The sequence below is a fragment of the Macaca mulatta genome, chromosome 11 (assembly GCF_049350105.2).
Source record: "Macaca mulatta isolate MMU2019108-1 chromosome 11, T2T-MMU8v2.0, whole genome shotgun sequence".
Lineage (NCBI taxonomy): Eukaryota > Metazoa > Chordata > Mammalia > Primates > Cercopithecidae > Macaca > Macaca mulatta.
Window position 1 is genome coordinate 51080015 of NC_133416.1, and position 16434 is coordinate 51096448.

The following is a 16434-nucleotide window of genomic DNA, read 5'->3' on the forward strand; positions in this document are numbered from 1 at the left end:
TTTAGCTATTTATTTTCTAGAGAAGAATAAGAATAAATAAAGCAGAGCTTCTTTCACAATTACAATTACTTCTGTAATCACAGTTTCAGAAAAAAAGAAGAGGGTGAAGAGTAGGAGAAAGGAGAGAGAGAGGGAAAGAGATAGAGAATAGCACAGGGTTTTAAATGAATTTAATTATTCTCCTTTGCCAAGGTTTCTTGCTATAAGTCATCTAAGGTCAATTTTCTTCCAACATCAGTTTTAACAAAGAGAAGTGAACAAGAAAGCTAACAATAATGGAAAATGATGTTAGCCTTTGCCAGAGCTTTCATTTCAGCAGGATATTGAGTATTAAAATGCTTTGGCTTGGAGAATCTTGGATGTTGCTTCCAAGTCTTTTTTTTTGGAGATGGAGTCTTGCTCTGATGCCAGGCTAGAATGCAGTTGTATGATCTCTGCTCACTGCAACCTGCGCCTCCCGGGTTCCAGTGATTCCCTTGCCTCAGCCTCCCAAGTAACTGGGACTACAGCTGCGTGCCACCACGCCCAGCTAATTTTTTTTTTTTTTTGTATTTTGGTAAAGATGGGGTTTCACCATGTTGTCCAGGATGGTCTCGATCTCCTGACCTCGTGATCCGCCCCCCTTGGCCTCCCAAAGTGCTAGGATTACAGGCATAAGCTACTGCATCCGGCCACAACTCTTGATTCCTGCCTCCACTGTACTTTGGTCCTGTTTTCCATTCCAGAACTAGGTTTGTTTTGCATGCTGGACTTCAACTCTGTTTCTATTCAAATCCAGACCTGCTTTGCTTTCTCAGTTTCTGGCTCAAGTCCCAAGCAAAATTCTGTCTGGATAGATCAGAGATTCAAATGATCGGGGGCCATTTGCAAGCAGCTGTGCTGTTGCATTTGGGGTTTTGGTAGGCTCTTTCACTATCAAACAAAATATAGAAGCCTAATTTTTAGAAACAGTTTTTACTTTTAGCCATGAAATGCATGAACATAGTACATGAGGTCCGGTAATACTTATGGCTTATATTACCAACAACCAGGGTGACTTCCCTTAGTCTTGTTTCCATCGGACAACAACTGTGATCTCATTTTAATTAAATTCATTGTCATTATTTACATTATCATGACTTAATAATTAATGTCGTTTGCAGAACCAAGCAGAAGAGTATGATGTCTTTTGTTCTTATGCCTCTTATACACGCTGTCATAGATCTATTCCTACCCTAGTTCTTTTTACTTTTGGTCTGTGCCACAGAATTAGTACACTTTAGTTCCAAATTATATATTATATTATTTATTTTACAAAGTAAAATAGCTCAGTCAGAATTTTAATCAATATTCACTTAATTTCCCTGAATATAATTTTTTTCTTACCTGTAAAGTTACGTAATATTCTCTTGACCTCGTGATCCGCCCCCCTTGGCCTCCGAAAATGCTAGGATTACAGGCGTGAGCTACTGCGTCTGGCCACAACTCTTGATTCCTGCCTCCATTGTACTTTGGTCCTGTCCTAAAAATACTCTTTTATTCACTAACTACTTCAAGGTATTTTGAGTAGGAAGTGTGTTGGATTTTTCTTGTGTGTGCCTTAGAACAATGTGCTAAGCATACAAAAAGTATTCAGTAAGCACCTTAATTGATATAACTGAATTTGCAGTTTTTCTTACCGTTCTTTCTATGTATGTATGTATATATATGTATGTATGTATGTTGAGACAGAGCCCACTCTTGTCAGTCAGGTTGGACTGCAGTGGCATGATCATGGCTCACTGCAGCCTCAGTCTCCCCCGGCTCTGGTGATCCTCCCACCTCAGCCTGCCGAGCAGCTGGGACTATAGGTGTGTGCCCGCACGTCTGACCAATTTCCCTATTTTATGTAGAGATGGGGTGTTGCCATGTTGCCCAGGCTGCCCTCAAACTCCTGGGCTCAAGTGATCCACCCTCCTTGGCTTTCCAAAGTGCTAAGATTACAGGCATGAACCACCACGCCTGGCCTTCTTATTGTTTTTAAATTGATAAGTTCACAAATGTATAACATTCAAAAATATTTCTCTCTGCCTCTCTAATCTTGACATGTATTTACCAAAGGAACATATAATCTGTGCATTATTTGTTTGTAAAGTACAAAAGGAGTTCTAAACTGATATAAAATAGTGGTTCTCAAACTTTTTGATGTCAGAAGTATTTTACATTCTTAAAATTTATTGAGCACCCCAAAGATTTACTTTACAAAATTCTGGAAAATACAAACATACACAAGCACAGCATTCTGTCAACTGATAGCATGATGATATCATATGTCGCTCAGCCTCTGGAACGCTTCACTGTAGCTTTAGATAGTAAGAGTGAAAAAGTCAAATAACAGCTTAGTTCTGTTATAAAAACAGTTTTGTTGTTGCAGAACTCAAAGGGTCTTGGTGTCTCCAGGGCTTCCCAGCAACACTTTAGGAATTTCTGTATAAATATGAAGTGGTAATAATAATAAATATTTTCAGAACAGCTTAAAGTCTGCAATGTAGTTTCACAAGTGCTTTCTCTTTGATTTCCCCCATAACACTGTGAGATTAATTAATATAGTCATGATAATATTACATAAGTTTACAGGTAAGAAAAAATTATATTCAAGGAAATTGAGTGATTGTCTCAGGGAGACTCAACTAATAAAATTCACTCAGATCTTTTAATTTTAGAGCTTGTGATTTTTCCATCATATTGTATTTCCCCTTAAAAAATTTCTGTAAAACAAGGTTAATTGAGTTAAATCTAGTTCTGTCACAGCCTCTGGAGCTGAGGCGGATTTGAATTAGAACTGATGTCTCCATTTAGATTATGAGTGATCTCGTGAAATCTAATGTGGTCCTGGGTGACACCTGAAAGTTGAATTTGGTTCAAGGTTAACCTGAAGATGGGGGGAGACTTCTTTAGATGGATCTTAGGTAGTTCGGGAATACACCTATCATGAACCTATGTAATTCTGCTGCAGAATTTACCCGGACTCTTAGGCACAAATGGTTGACAACTGAGCTATACCACTCAGGGTCACTGGATACTTGAATAGACTTGCCACATCTTTCCTGGGCTGAACTGTTGCCCCTAACACTAGACTGAAATGGCCAACAGCCAGGTTCTAAAGTATCAAATACTATATGCCCGGGAGCTGCCCCTAGTGTATTTATTTCTTTTGAGGACTGCACTTTCTATACTGTATTTAAGTTTTAACCTTTGGGCAAATCAAAATGACAGCACCTGTATACCCTGTACATCAAAAGAGACCTGGTCAGAGGTCATTCTTTTTCTCTGTTGCTGCTCAGGGCTTTGATTCTTCAAGTATTAAACATGAAGACAATATGGATCACAGGTATAAGGGACACAGATATGTGCTGGGTAAGAAACTATAAATAACAATGTTAAATGCTCTTTGAAATGAATGAAAAGGAAGGATGAATTTATAGAGGTGGTATAAAACACTCCTTGACAATCTTCACTCTGCAGCACACTGAACTAGTTAGAAGAAATATAGTAAATGCTTTATTGAAATACAAAAATGGTAATATCTTCTAAACTATATCTTTGATGTTTCGCTTATCTGCTAAAATAAAGCAAAATAAATAAAGCCACCACCTTGACAACCACAAAGCTCTCCTCTGTTGACTAGGAGGAGAAAGTCTCTGTTTCTTCACTTGACATTTAGGTGCTTTTTGTCAGACTTGTGTCATACTCAAAACCACGTTTTCTGCTTGGTCTCATCTTCCCAATGAGCCCTACCTCCTTAAGCCAGGTTGACTTCTGTATTGTCCCACCCCACAGATTTTCACCTCTGCACTTTTGCTCATGTGACTCTCTCAGCTTAAGGGAGTCACATGAGAATGCACTTCATGAATTTATAATTCTGCTGTAATTCCTTTCCTCACTGATTTCTACCCATTCTTTAAGCCATTCTTTCCCACTCCAGTGAATAGCAATTTCTTCTTCCTCTAACCTTTTACAGTAGAGGATAGCAAACTTTTTCTTAAAGACAGTAAATATTTTAGTCTTGGTGGGCCATAGGTTTCAGTTGCAATATTGAGTTTTCTTGTTGTAAATAAAAACAGCCATAGACAATTCTTAAACAAATAGGTGTGGCTGTGTTCTAACGAATTATCTACAAATAATTTGCAATAATTATTTACAAAGGAGCTATATTTTGCCAACCCTTCTTCTAGAGCATCTATTGTGATTAGCAATACTTAACCACATAATGTCTTCTTTTCTTATTGTCTTATGTGTTTATCCCATACTTGATCAACTAGACTATAAATTTCATGAAGACAACCATAGCATTTTTTCTATTCCACACATCAATTCTGGTACATTAAACATGGTATGTATTCAGACATAGAGATATTTGTGATTGATTTAATTACCTTTAAACAATTTTTTAAATTTAAATTTTATTTTAGATTCGGGGGTACATGTGCAGGATTGTTATGTGTGTGATGCTGAGGTTTGGGCTTCTAATTATCTTGTCACTCAAGTAGTGAACATAGCCTCTAAAGGTGGTTTCTCCGCCCTTGCTCCCTTCCCACTTTTGGATTCTCCAGGGTTTATTATTCCTATCTTTGAGTGCAGGGTCCCTTTTATTTTTATTTTACTTTTTATTTATTTATTTTGAGACTGAGTCTCACTCTGTCACCCAGTGTGGAGTGCAGTGGCACAATCTTGGCTCACTGCAACCTCTGCCACCCGGGCTCAGGGAATTCTACTGCCTTGGCCTCCTGAGTAGCTGGGATTACAGGCATGTGCCACCATACCCAGCTAATTTTTGTATTTTTAGTAGAGATGCGGTTTCACCATGTTGCTCAGGCTGGTCTCAAACCCCTGACCTCAGGTGAACCACCCTTCTTGGCCTCCCAAAGTGCTGGGACTACAGGCATGAACCAACACCCCCAACCGAGAACACCTTTTAAAGACAAGAAAAATACTTAATTCCTCTTTACTTCCATTCTTGTGCTTTTTTGTTTGTGTACTAATTCTTTATCTTGTATTTATGTGTTGGGTTTTTTTTTTTTTTTTTTTTTTTTTTTTTTTTTTTTTTTCACCTGAGTGCAGGCATCACCTCTTGCTGATAGAATGTTTTACCTCTGATACAGTATATTACCTCTCTATGTTAAGGTATACAAAGATACATGTTAAAACAGATCAAGATAAATGCTTTAAGGTATATCCTCAGAAAAATACTTTGTGACTTATGTATTAGTCCGTTTTCATGCTGCTGATAACAAAAAAAGGTTTAATTGGATTTACAGTTCCACATGGCTGGGGAAGCCTCAGAATCATGGTGGGAGGTGAAAGGCACTTCTTACATGGTAGTGGCAAGAGAAAATGAGAATGATACAAAAGTGGAAACCGCTGATAAACTCATCAGATCTCATGAGACTTACTCACTATCATGAGAATAGCACAGGAGAGACCAGCCCCCATGATTCAGTTACCTCCCCCTGGGTCCCTACCACAACACGTGGGAATTCTGGGAGCTACAATTCAAGTTGAGATTTGGGTAGGGATACAGCCAAACCATATCAACTTACTTGTTGGCAGAATGATTAGGATGAGGCCTCGTGCTTAGCCTGCCAACATAGCACTCATTTCTTAGGAGAACAAAGTACCATAAGTTGGGCTCCTGATAGAAAGCCTGTTGAGTTTTGCCATTTAATAAAATAGAGTACACAGTGTAATTTGTACAATGTCAAACTTCAAAGAACAATTTATAACAATAATGTTTCTATTTACAGTGTGCCACTAAGGAAGGGACAATAAAATGTCAAGTGTGACAGTGTCTACTGATTGATATTAAGGTCAGAAGGGGGAAATATTTCTGTTCTCAGCATTTTACAGTCAGTTGACACAACAGAGGGCAGAATACAATCAACTTTACATTCTTTTCAAAATTCAAGGCTTTGAAAAGGATAGTATTCTAGATGTTATATTTACCCAAGGGAAGCTGGAGTGTAAAAACAGAAACAATTGAAAACTGCATGTTTCTAGTTTTTTTTTTTTTTTCTGTTAGCCTCAAGAATAAATGTAGTACAGTCACAGGTTTTTATTCATGCTGTATTGTAACCATATATTTGGATATGTTAGCTGTTCATTTCAAATACTATACCCACGTTTTCTGGTGACATAGATGGGGTCATAGTAGATGAATGGTAAGCCATATGATTTGTAGAACTGATGAAGGGGTGAAAGAAAGTATAGCCATCCCAGGTGACACAAGAAGATACTCAGCTCAGATGCCTCATCTTGGAATATGAATTAGCATGGTTCACTGGTAACAAAGAATGGTTATGCTGATCATATGAACAATCTGATATGTGTCAGCTACATCTCTTTGTAATAAAATAACACAGAGCTAAGTATAGAAATAAGTCATTCTCTTGCCACTGTGTGGGATTAAATGCTCAACTTTGTGTATGCATTTATTACCTTCTAGAATCTTCACATGTTGCTAAAATCATAGAATTTCTGAAAGTGTATTTCCACTCACATCCTCTGACAGGGTGTTGCTTTCAAAAAGCAAAGCAGTGTTTGGTTGAGCTCAGTACAGTGGGCCAGGTACTGATGGGTACCAATCAGAGCTTGAAATTTAGAACTAGGGGCTTTCCTAAGTGCAGTGCAGTGAGATCATCTTGTCTAGGAGGTAGGAGATGAAATGTTTTAATGCTAGCTTGTGTAGAAGACATTACTTTTATTACCATCTAGGGACCATCCAGAGGCATATTGAAATATCATCACCTCTCACCCACACATAGGAGTGACTTTGCCCATGGAATAGCTATTGTTGAAGCTAACTCGTGGGAATAAAAACACTGAACTCCTTCAAAAGCAGCCACACACTATAGGAAACCAGACACCTACCCAGAGAACTCAAGTGGCATGGAAAAGCTTCAGCAGTCTCCATATAGAGCCTAAGAGGCTAAGAACTATTCATTCCTTCACTAGTAGTTATTGAGCTCCAACTCTCTGCCAGGGGGTGGACCATACAAGACAGACATAACTCCTGTGCACACAGAGCATATATTATGACCACATAATTTTGTGAATACAGTTTTCTTAAATGCAATAAAGGAGGAAGAGTACAAAGTGGTCTGCAAGTCTGCAGTACAGGAAATTGACTTGACCTAGTTTGGAGTGGGGTTTGGAGCAGAAAAATTCCCTTGAGGCAGTGACATTTAAGTTGCAAACATGAGTATGACTAGAAATTAGACTGAAATGGGGGTGGGAAGAAGGAGCAAGTGTTTCAGAGATAGGGAATCAGACTGTGAAAGTTTGAGAGGAGCATGGTAATACTCTGAATCTATAAGAATGCTAGTTGGGCTTGGAGTTGGATTAGACTAAATCCTTTTTTTTTTTTTTTTTTTAGTGTTCTGGTCAAGGGAGATTTTTTTCTTTTTTTCTGAAGAAAGAATAACATGCCAGAATTACTAACATTATTCTAATAAAATTATATATTCACAGCTCCCTAGAGTATAAAGCTAAAGACTTTGTCTCTCTAACTTTGTTATTTCTAATTGTTACTGTTTTCATCAATCCCAGTTTGATAATTATTAATATAATTGTATGACTTTTTAAGTTTCTGAAATGTTTTTAACCTGTTTTACATATATCATTTCATTCAGTTCTCACAATATGAACAAGAATCACAGTGTCCAGGATCCCTCTCTGGGGGATGGAGGACATTGGCACAAACCTCACAGTTTTGTATTAGACCAATTCTAATGTTTACAATGAAAATCAGATGATGGATGTTAACAAAAAAACATGTTTGATTTATCAATCTAACCATGGGAAGTTTCTTTTTCTTATTTCTAGGAAGTTATAAACCAACCATACCAATGAAATCATCTTTTTTTCATTGAATAGCATTACATAGATCTTTTAAGAAATATTTATTCATTACTTTTTCTTAGATGCTACTAAGAGACAGAATCATCTAAGGGACAGAGGTAGAATGTGAGAAAATTGATCTTTCTTGGAGAAAGGCGGATAGACTGGATGACCACTTAAGATTTCTTTAGCTGTGTGTTTCAGTGGCTTAAGAATTCTTCTGTTTAAAGAAATATGAACTGGTTTGCGTATCATTGTGCATGATTTAGTATTGATGTGGCTTATACAGGGATGATTTAATATTGTTAATGTACTAACAGAGTATATTAATCAACTAATAGTATTTAAAGAGATAGTATATGAAAAATTAAGCAGAATGAAAAGCAAAGCATGGAAGAATCTACTTTAGCCATGTCCCTTATGATGTATTATGGCCTTGTTTGATACATGACCATAATAAAGCATTGCCATTCAATTAGAGTAAGTTAACTTTAAAATTAATATTGTGCCTATGCTTGGTTCAATTTAAAGGGGTGAAGAAAGGGAAGAGAATTTTGAACCATTCACTATGCATTAGCTCCAGTGACAGAATATAAATCATAGTAAGTCATGGGCTTCTGCCCAGTTCTGATCTCTGTGTGGTGCATGTCAATGTCAAACTTAAAAAATGTGCACTTTGGTTAGAGCGGCATGCATTTGGTAATTGGACAGAAGTGAGTGGAATGAATCGGAGGTTAAAGTCTAGCCCTTTGGAAATGTTTTGACACTTTACCCAGGAGCTTGCATTTATTAATAGTAATGGTTCCTAAATTTTTATTTTGGCTGGCTTTCTGATTATATTGAAAGACTCAGAAGGAGTGATGAAAGAAATGCATTAGTGAAAAGTAGTAAAAAATTACCTTTGACATCTCTAACACATGGACCAAGTCCAGATGGTTGATAAAAACGCGTAAATCAATCGACACGAATATCCCCTTAAATCTTGTCTTTCATGTCCAATATTTAATTCTTCCCCTTCCTAATATGAAGATAGGAATTCCATTATCACTAAGAAAATCCACTCTGGGCATCCAAGTCGATATTTCTAAAAATTCACTCATTATTAACTAATGAATAGATCAAATTAGGGAAATAACTTGCGTATGTGTTAGTGTATGTGTAGGGGGAATACTCAACTAAAGAGGAGAAAGAGAAATTAAAATGTAAGTTCTTACTGTGTGCCAAGTACTTTGTTAGACACTTTTTCTAGTTTATAAATAACTAGTAAATGTGTTTGTCTGAAAGTATTTGACATTGTGTAATACATATGTACTATCATATTTTTACATTGGTAATGTGATCCTACAAGACTAATTAGCTAAGATATTGCCATGTTGGTCAACATTTTTTGTCGGGGGTTGAATCAGGGCAAAACAATATCGTCTGAGCATTAAAAAGATGCATCATATCACTACAACTTGTTCTTGCTGCTTCTGTAGTGAAAGGCACTGTAAGGGAAAGGACATTTGTCTATGCTGTATATGTACATGACCCATGTACAATGCATATTGCACAAACATATACTAGCAGTTTAGTGAAAGTCTGATCCTGAAGCATTAACACTTGTTAACATTTTTATTTACTTTATTAAATTTAATATTCTTAATTCTTTTTGGCTTTTTGTATGTGGAATCACCAAAACAGATGAGTTTTTGGCAAAAACTTTGAGAAAAATAAGTAAATTCATTCAATGAGTAGGATTGGGAAGCCATTTTGCATGAAGCTTATGTTGAGAATGGATTTGAATAGAAATCTAAATTTCTGCAGATAGAAATTTGATGGGACCACTGGGAAGTAAGTAGCAAAGTGGGGAAAGAAATGGAGGATTTGTATTAGTTTAGTGGAATGGAGGCTGGACAGTGAGTTTGTATCAGTACAGAAGTGGGAAGAAAAAATGAAAGTAGGCCTTTAGATTCAAGAGAAAGTTGCAGAGAAAAAGTCCAGAAGATGAATAGGAGAGAGAGAAGAAAAGACTCAGTTCAAGTTGTCACTTATTTTCAGGTTAGGTATTCATTTTCATGACTCAAAGATATAATAGCTTCCAAATCTTCATCAGTGGCCAAGTTGGAGTTACACCAATTAGAAATACAGTAATCTGGAATAGGTCAAAATGAGTGTTGCTGGTGCTTGGAGACAGTTCAGATATGCATCCCTAATAAATTCTGAAATAGGAATATAGGGTGACTCTTCTAAGAGTACAATTTAATAAGTTAGAACAGAGATGGATAAGGTCAGCTTTCGGATAAAATGACCCCAGAGTCAATAGGGTCTATAGTAACTGGATTGAACATTAACATATTTGAAAATGGAATATGCATTGGTCAACATTGCAAACATAGAAAAAGATGAGTTGAATTCATTCAGCCAAACAAATATATATTGAATGCCTTCTGGGTGCCAGAGGCTATAGTGATGAACAAGACAGGCAATATCCCTGATCCCTCAGAGGTCTTACAGTCGTAGAGGCCAGTGATGGCATGATGTGGCTGAGCATTGTCCAGGAGAGAGGCTGCCGGTGATACTATTCTCCATTGCCCAGAACACCTCTCCTTTGAAGACAGAGACAGTAGGCATTTTTGCCTATTATTACAGACTTAAATCATCTCACAAATGCCCTTTTTTTTCTGAGACCATGCTAACTCTACAAGTTTCTGATCATAATTTGGATTCTTCGATGTGTCTGCCTATTGGGAAAGAATACCAGAGTCAAGCAAATATGAGGGCTTTGGTTCTGGTGATGTTTACATTTTTCTTTTAAAATATGGCCATTAGTATTCTGTGTGTTACATCAGTCTACTGTGGGTATATCCCTAAGGGCTGAACCCCTTCTTTGACTTCTACCAAAGTCAGATTTTTGAGTCTTGAAGGCTGGGAGCCAGATCCTATACTATCATAACTTTCTTGAGAAATAGCCAGCTGGGCTCATTGGTGACACTCAAAATCTGTGTTAGCTGTTCTTGTTTTGACTTAAAATTTCTGAAAGGATGGCTAGGTGCAGTGCCTCACGCCTGTAATCCCAGCAGTTTGGAAGGCCAAGGCAGGCAGATCACAAGGTCATGAGATCAAGACCATCCTGGCTAACATGGTGAAACTTTGTCTCTACTAAAAATACAAAAAATTAGCCGGGCGTGGTGGCAGGCGCCTACAGTTCCAGCTACTCGGGAGGCTGAGGCAGGAGAATGGTGTGAACCTAGGAGGTGGAGCTTGCAGTGAACCGAGATCGCATCACTGTACTCCAGCCTGGGCGACAGAGTGAGACTCCATCTCAAAAAAAAAAAAAAAAAAAAAAAAAAAAAAAAAAAAAATTCTGAAAGGAGTAGGTCTTATTCAGTTTCTTCAAGTAATATTGAACATATATCTGAGAGATACTGCTTTCAAAGGAGTGATAGAATAGATACGTTTATCTTTTCTTGTTTCCTTATAGTGGTTCCCTCGTGTCATTTCTTGATCTCATGGCAGATGTCTCTTGCCTCAGGTATGTCTGGCAAAGGGCCAGCTCATAATCTTATGGGGTGTCTTTCAACTGTTCAGGGTATGGAGCAGTCTCATGATATGTTAATTTGCTTTTGACATCTGGTTCTTATCCATCTGCTTAGAAGTCTGCTGTTATTATTTGATTACCAACAAAGCCAACCTCAGACTATCTTAAAAAAAAAAAAAAGTCAACCTGAAGTTATTTCCACTTTTCTGAAGTGATCTGAAGTAGAACAACAGCTAATTATTCTTTAACAAACTAGCAACCTCTGTGCTTTGCAACCTCAGCCTTTTCTTGGTATCAGCATTTTTCTTTTCTTATTTTTTAAAAAACAATTATTCCATGAAAATACTTGAATAGATTTCTGGCAGGTGACCCTTGCCCTTTGCAGATCCCTGTGCTGTTTTGATTTTCATGCCTTAAATGGTATGCCACAATGAGCTTGCTTGAAGAAATTAATAGTAACACTCTACTTTTAACACTTTTCTGTAAGATGGTGAAAATACTTGGGTATATGTGGAAGTTTAGTTACTTACTTTTTTAAAAAAAATAGTGATATAGTAGGGTGTCTAAAACTTTAAAACTTTTTGTTTTGTTTTTCAAACTTTTGGTTTAGCAGTACAACCTTGTTTTCAGATAAAATATAAAGAACCTGATATAATAAAGTGATAAAACTAGAAATATTCTAGATGAAGCCTGAATGCGTCAGCAAATTGGGTGGAGTCCTGGCTTAGAACTGCATAAACCATGACTTCAACATCTAAAGTTTAGAATTTCAATATCAAATGCTACTAATGAGGAGGATCATGAGAAATAAACAGAATAAGAAACAGAATATTATTTTGCCATATGTAGATGGAGGAACACTTTGAGAAGCCCACCAAAACAAGTGGGATATTAGTAAAAAGGCTAAAATGAGCCTAGAAGCTATAGCAAATTGGTAGCTGAGCAAGCCATGTGGTGGTGGGGGCATTAAGAATGATGACCTGATATTGCTTTAGTGGGAATGCTAGTTACAGATTGCAGAGGAACAGTAATACCAGACTAAAAAAAGCCTTTGGGGGTACTTCAAATTGTATTAAAATTAGAATGATTCTTTTTGAGCAAAGGAATCAGACATAGCAGGACTCCAAAAATAATGACAAAGTTTAATACAATTCATTTATCCTCTATAATGGGCTAGACATGGTTCTAGGTATGTTTATATTATGTAGTGTACTGAAAGTAATGCTGAAGCTAAAAACTAAAAACATGGGTTATTAATATGCCCCATAAACGTGCCAGATGGGAATCACTAGCATTCTGTTATTTATTAATATGTGGGACAGTGATACAAAGTGACATTATATATATAAAAGAATTGAGATTTATTCTTTTCATTTGGAATACTGGTCTTTTTTTATGGACAGTACTAGCAGAGAGTTTGGAATGTATATAGATATCTATGTATGCAGAGACCAATAAATTCCATTAAACATCCTAATTGTCTCTCAGATTTACTGCACACGTTAATGCCTAATACTTCATATCATGGGAATATTTAATGCCAGGTTCATTCTATTTTTAGCTAAAGCTTACTCATTGCCAAGTGATGATATGTTTTCACCCATAAAATATAATGCTTGATGATACTTTGCTCATATTGTGCTTATTCTCTTTTGTCTATAACATCCCCCAAAGCAAAACTCCTCTGCCTCTTAAATTTTCCTCAAGTTATTGCTTTAATTCATTTCTCATCATCTCCATAAAACTTCTAGAAATAATAGTTTCTATCACTCAGTATTTACTTCTCAATGCACTGCAGGTTTTCTTCTGCATCTCCGGTGCGTAATAAAAGTACTCACTTTAGAGCCGTTATTGGTGACCTGCTAAACACCAGGTCTGGAGTGTCTTTGCAGCCTCATCCAACCATCAGTTTGGTGCTTGTCTTGGTCCATTGCAGTATTTTGCTGTAATAAATTATGACACACTGGGCGGATTATAAACAATAGAAATTTATTTCTCACAGTTCTGGTGGTGTGAAGTTCAAGGTCAAGGTACCTGCAGATTCAGTGCCTGTTGAGGACCATCTTCTGGTTCCTAGAAGGTGTCTTCTTGCTGCATCCTTACATAGTAAAAGGAAAAGGCAGCTCTCTGGGGACTCTTTTAGACGAGCACTAATCCCATTCAGGAGAACTCTGAATTAGATTCCAAAGGCTCCACCTCCTAATCCCACCAAATTAGAGATTAGATTTCAACATATGAATATGTTGAACATATGCTTAATACATATGTTATTATATGTATAATACATATGCTTAAACACATTCATATGTTGAAACCTAATCAACATAATAGGTTGGTGATGGTGCCTTGAAGTGTGATACAAACACTGAGACCATGGCAGTGCTATTTGCCTTGATGTCACTCTCCTGATCTGCTCTTTCTCCTTCTTTGGCTACTTGCAGTCTCTTTCATGGACTCTCCTTCCTCTGTCCATTAATGTTCCCTGAATGTGGGTCCAAATCTTCAGTCTTTATAGTTTTTGCCTTAGTTTGGGACTCATCACCTCTCACCTGGTTTACTGCAGGGGACTCCTGATATCCTTATAGCTTGTTGGGCATAAGCCTCTCCCACCTGTTCCACATCATACTACGTACTGTGGGAAGAGCAGCTGTCCATTAAAACAAGGCTAGTCTTTCACTAGATTACTTAAAACATCCATTGCCCAATGGATCAGCTGAAAAAAATTTTTGCATAGCATGCAAACCCCCTCAGAGACCAGCTGTCATTTTCTGTTTCTGTCTTACGTTCTTCTACTCTCCTCCCTACACCAGACGGAATGGCTGCCTCTGCACTTGTGTTCCTGAGCTGTCCTCCTCTCTCTGTCTAGCAATATCTAAGGTGTTTAATCCCTGCCTGCCTTTTTCTTTTCGATACAGCAAGGGTAACTGTAATGTCTATATTAAGGGAAGATTGTTATGGTCAAAGAAAATAGGGCCTATGTAACTGCTTTATTTTCTACAAGCCTCATAAACTGATCTATACACTTTCATGTGGTTCTTGTTATTAGATCACTTTGAGGTGGGCTTGGGGGAATTTGTGGAGGATACTCAGGAAACCCATAAAGATAATTAAAAGTTTAAAAATTAGAATAATGAAGAATGGGAAAAGGAACAATTATTCAGCCAGGAGAAGAAAAAGCCTGAAGGGAGATATAAGAAAGAAAAATTATTTCCTAGAGGATAGGCTTAGACTATCCTCCATTAATAGTGAGAAGAAAGCACAGCAAAGCATGTAGGATTTATGCTTGCTGTAAGGAACATTTTCCACTTTAAGGGAATCGGCTATCTTGAATAGTTTATTCATTAAACTCCCCAAATCTGTTCATCTATAGATCAAAAAAGATATATTTTCTTCTGTCTAACCCATGTAGGTATGAAGAGGCCTGAATGTGGAGAAGTGAGTTAGGTGATTTCTTGCAGTTCTTTTTTTTCCCCTCAGTAAGTCATTCTTTCATTCTCTCTCTCTCTCTCTACCTCTATCCATCTCTCTAAATGTCTGTCTCTGGCTTTCTTTCTCTTTGTCTCTGTAATACTATTTCTGCCTCTCCTTTTTCTTCCATTTGTTCTCTTACCTTTCTCTCACCATTTCTGAATACTTTTTCATTTGAGCTCCTATCCTCCAAGCCCTAATATACAGTACAAACAAAAGGTTTCAGAAATAGTACAAACACCACTATTCTACCTTTGTTTTTTTTTTTTTTTTTTGGTCTTAGGTTCCTTGTATTTTTTGGTTGGCATTGTAAATATTTTGGATAAGCGGATGATATAGTTTGGTTGTGTCCCCACCCAAATCTCATCTTAAACTATAGTTTCCATAATCTCCACTTGTTGTGGGAGGGACCCGGTGGGAGATAGTTGAGTCATGGGGGTGGTTACCTCCATGCTGTTCTTTTGATAGTGAGTGACTTCTCATGAGATCTGATGGTTTTATAAGGAGATTTTTTCCCTCCTTTGCTCTGTACTTTTCCTTGTCACTGCCATGTGAAGAAGGACATGTTTGCTTCCCCTTCTGCCATGATTGTAAGTTTCCTGAGGCCTCCCCAGCCCTGCTGAACTGGATGTCAATTAAACCTCTTTCCTTTATAAACTACCCAGTCCTGGGTATGTCTTTATTAGCAGTGTGAGAATAGACTAATACAAAGGAAAATTTTCATTTTATAGAGTTAAGGAGAGAGGCATTTTTATGATCACTTGCTTTATATTATTTTATGAGGTCTTCTTTCTTCTGCACATTTCTCAGCATAACTCCATATCTTTTTTTTTTAGAGGAATTTTTCCTGTAACTTATGGACAACACATTTTGCCAGTTAACTATTAAGGTCCTTCATTACATGATATGGTAATGAAGTCTGAGGGAAGAAGTTGTTAATCAGTACCATTACTCTGGGGAGCAAGAAGCACCACAGAATGCCCTGCTGAACTTTGAGGTAAATCTTTGTAGGTTCAATTTCTAACCATTGCGTTTAGTAGGTTGTACATATTTCCTATGTTATATTTCTACTTATGTGTGTAATTCCTGACTTTCTTTTGATGATGTTGGTGGCAATCTGTCTCATTAACTTTGCTTCATATTTCTCCTCTATTATTTTTTCAGTTCTTCTCATTCCTTTTTAATGTTTAGCCTTTTGGGGGCAGATTTCATCATTTACTGTGATTGGCTTCTCATGGATGCAGTCCTGTTACTTGGCATGCTGATGGATCCCAGCACCTGCTACTGGAATCCACACAACTATGAGGTGACAAATGTTAAACCTGTATTCTTTGTGGGAAAGTCATATGGCTGAATCAGTACCATCATTTTTCTTTTCTCTTGAGCAGCTACGATATCTCATCTTTGACTTTTTATCTCGTCTTCACTAGATTTTCCCCTCAAGCACTTTTAAAACATATAGATAATTGAATTTTGTTCCTGTTTTTTTCTCACTAACTTTCATGTCATAGTTGAAGAGAACGATGTAATGTTCATTATCGCAATTTAATTGTGAACCAAGAAACCCCTGAATTAAAACTTTACAGTATAAA

The 16434-nt window shown here is 37.2% G+C and overlaps 1 protein-coding gene across 7 annotated transcripts in view; it reads left to right on the forward strand.

Moving 5' to 3' along the window:
• TMEM117 (transmembrane protein 117) overlaps positions 1–16434 on the forward strand; it is a 564266-nt gene that overhangs the window by 240372 nt on the left and 307460 nt on the right. The window contains exon 2 of one of the 7 annotated variants that reach the window (XM_077952514.1): positions 15679–15839. The gene's annotated coding sequence lies outside the window, so the exon portion shown is untranslated. 7 annotated transcript variants of the gene reach the window in all.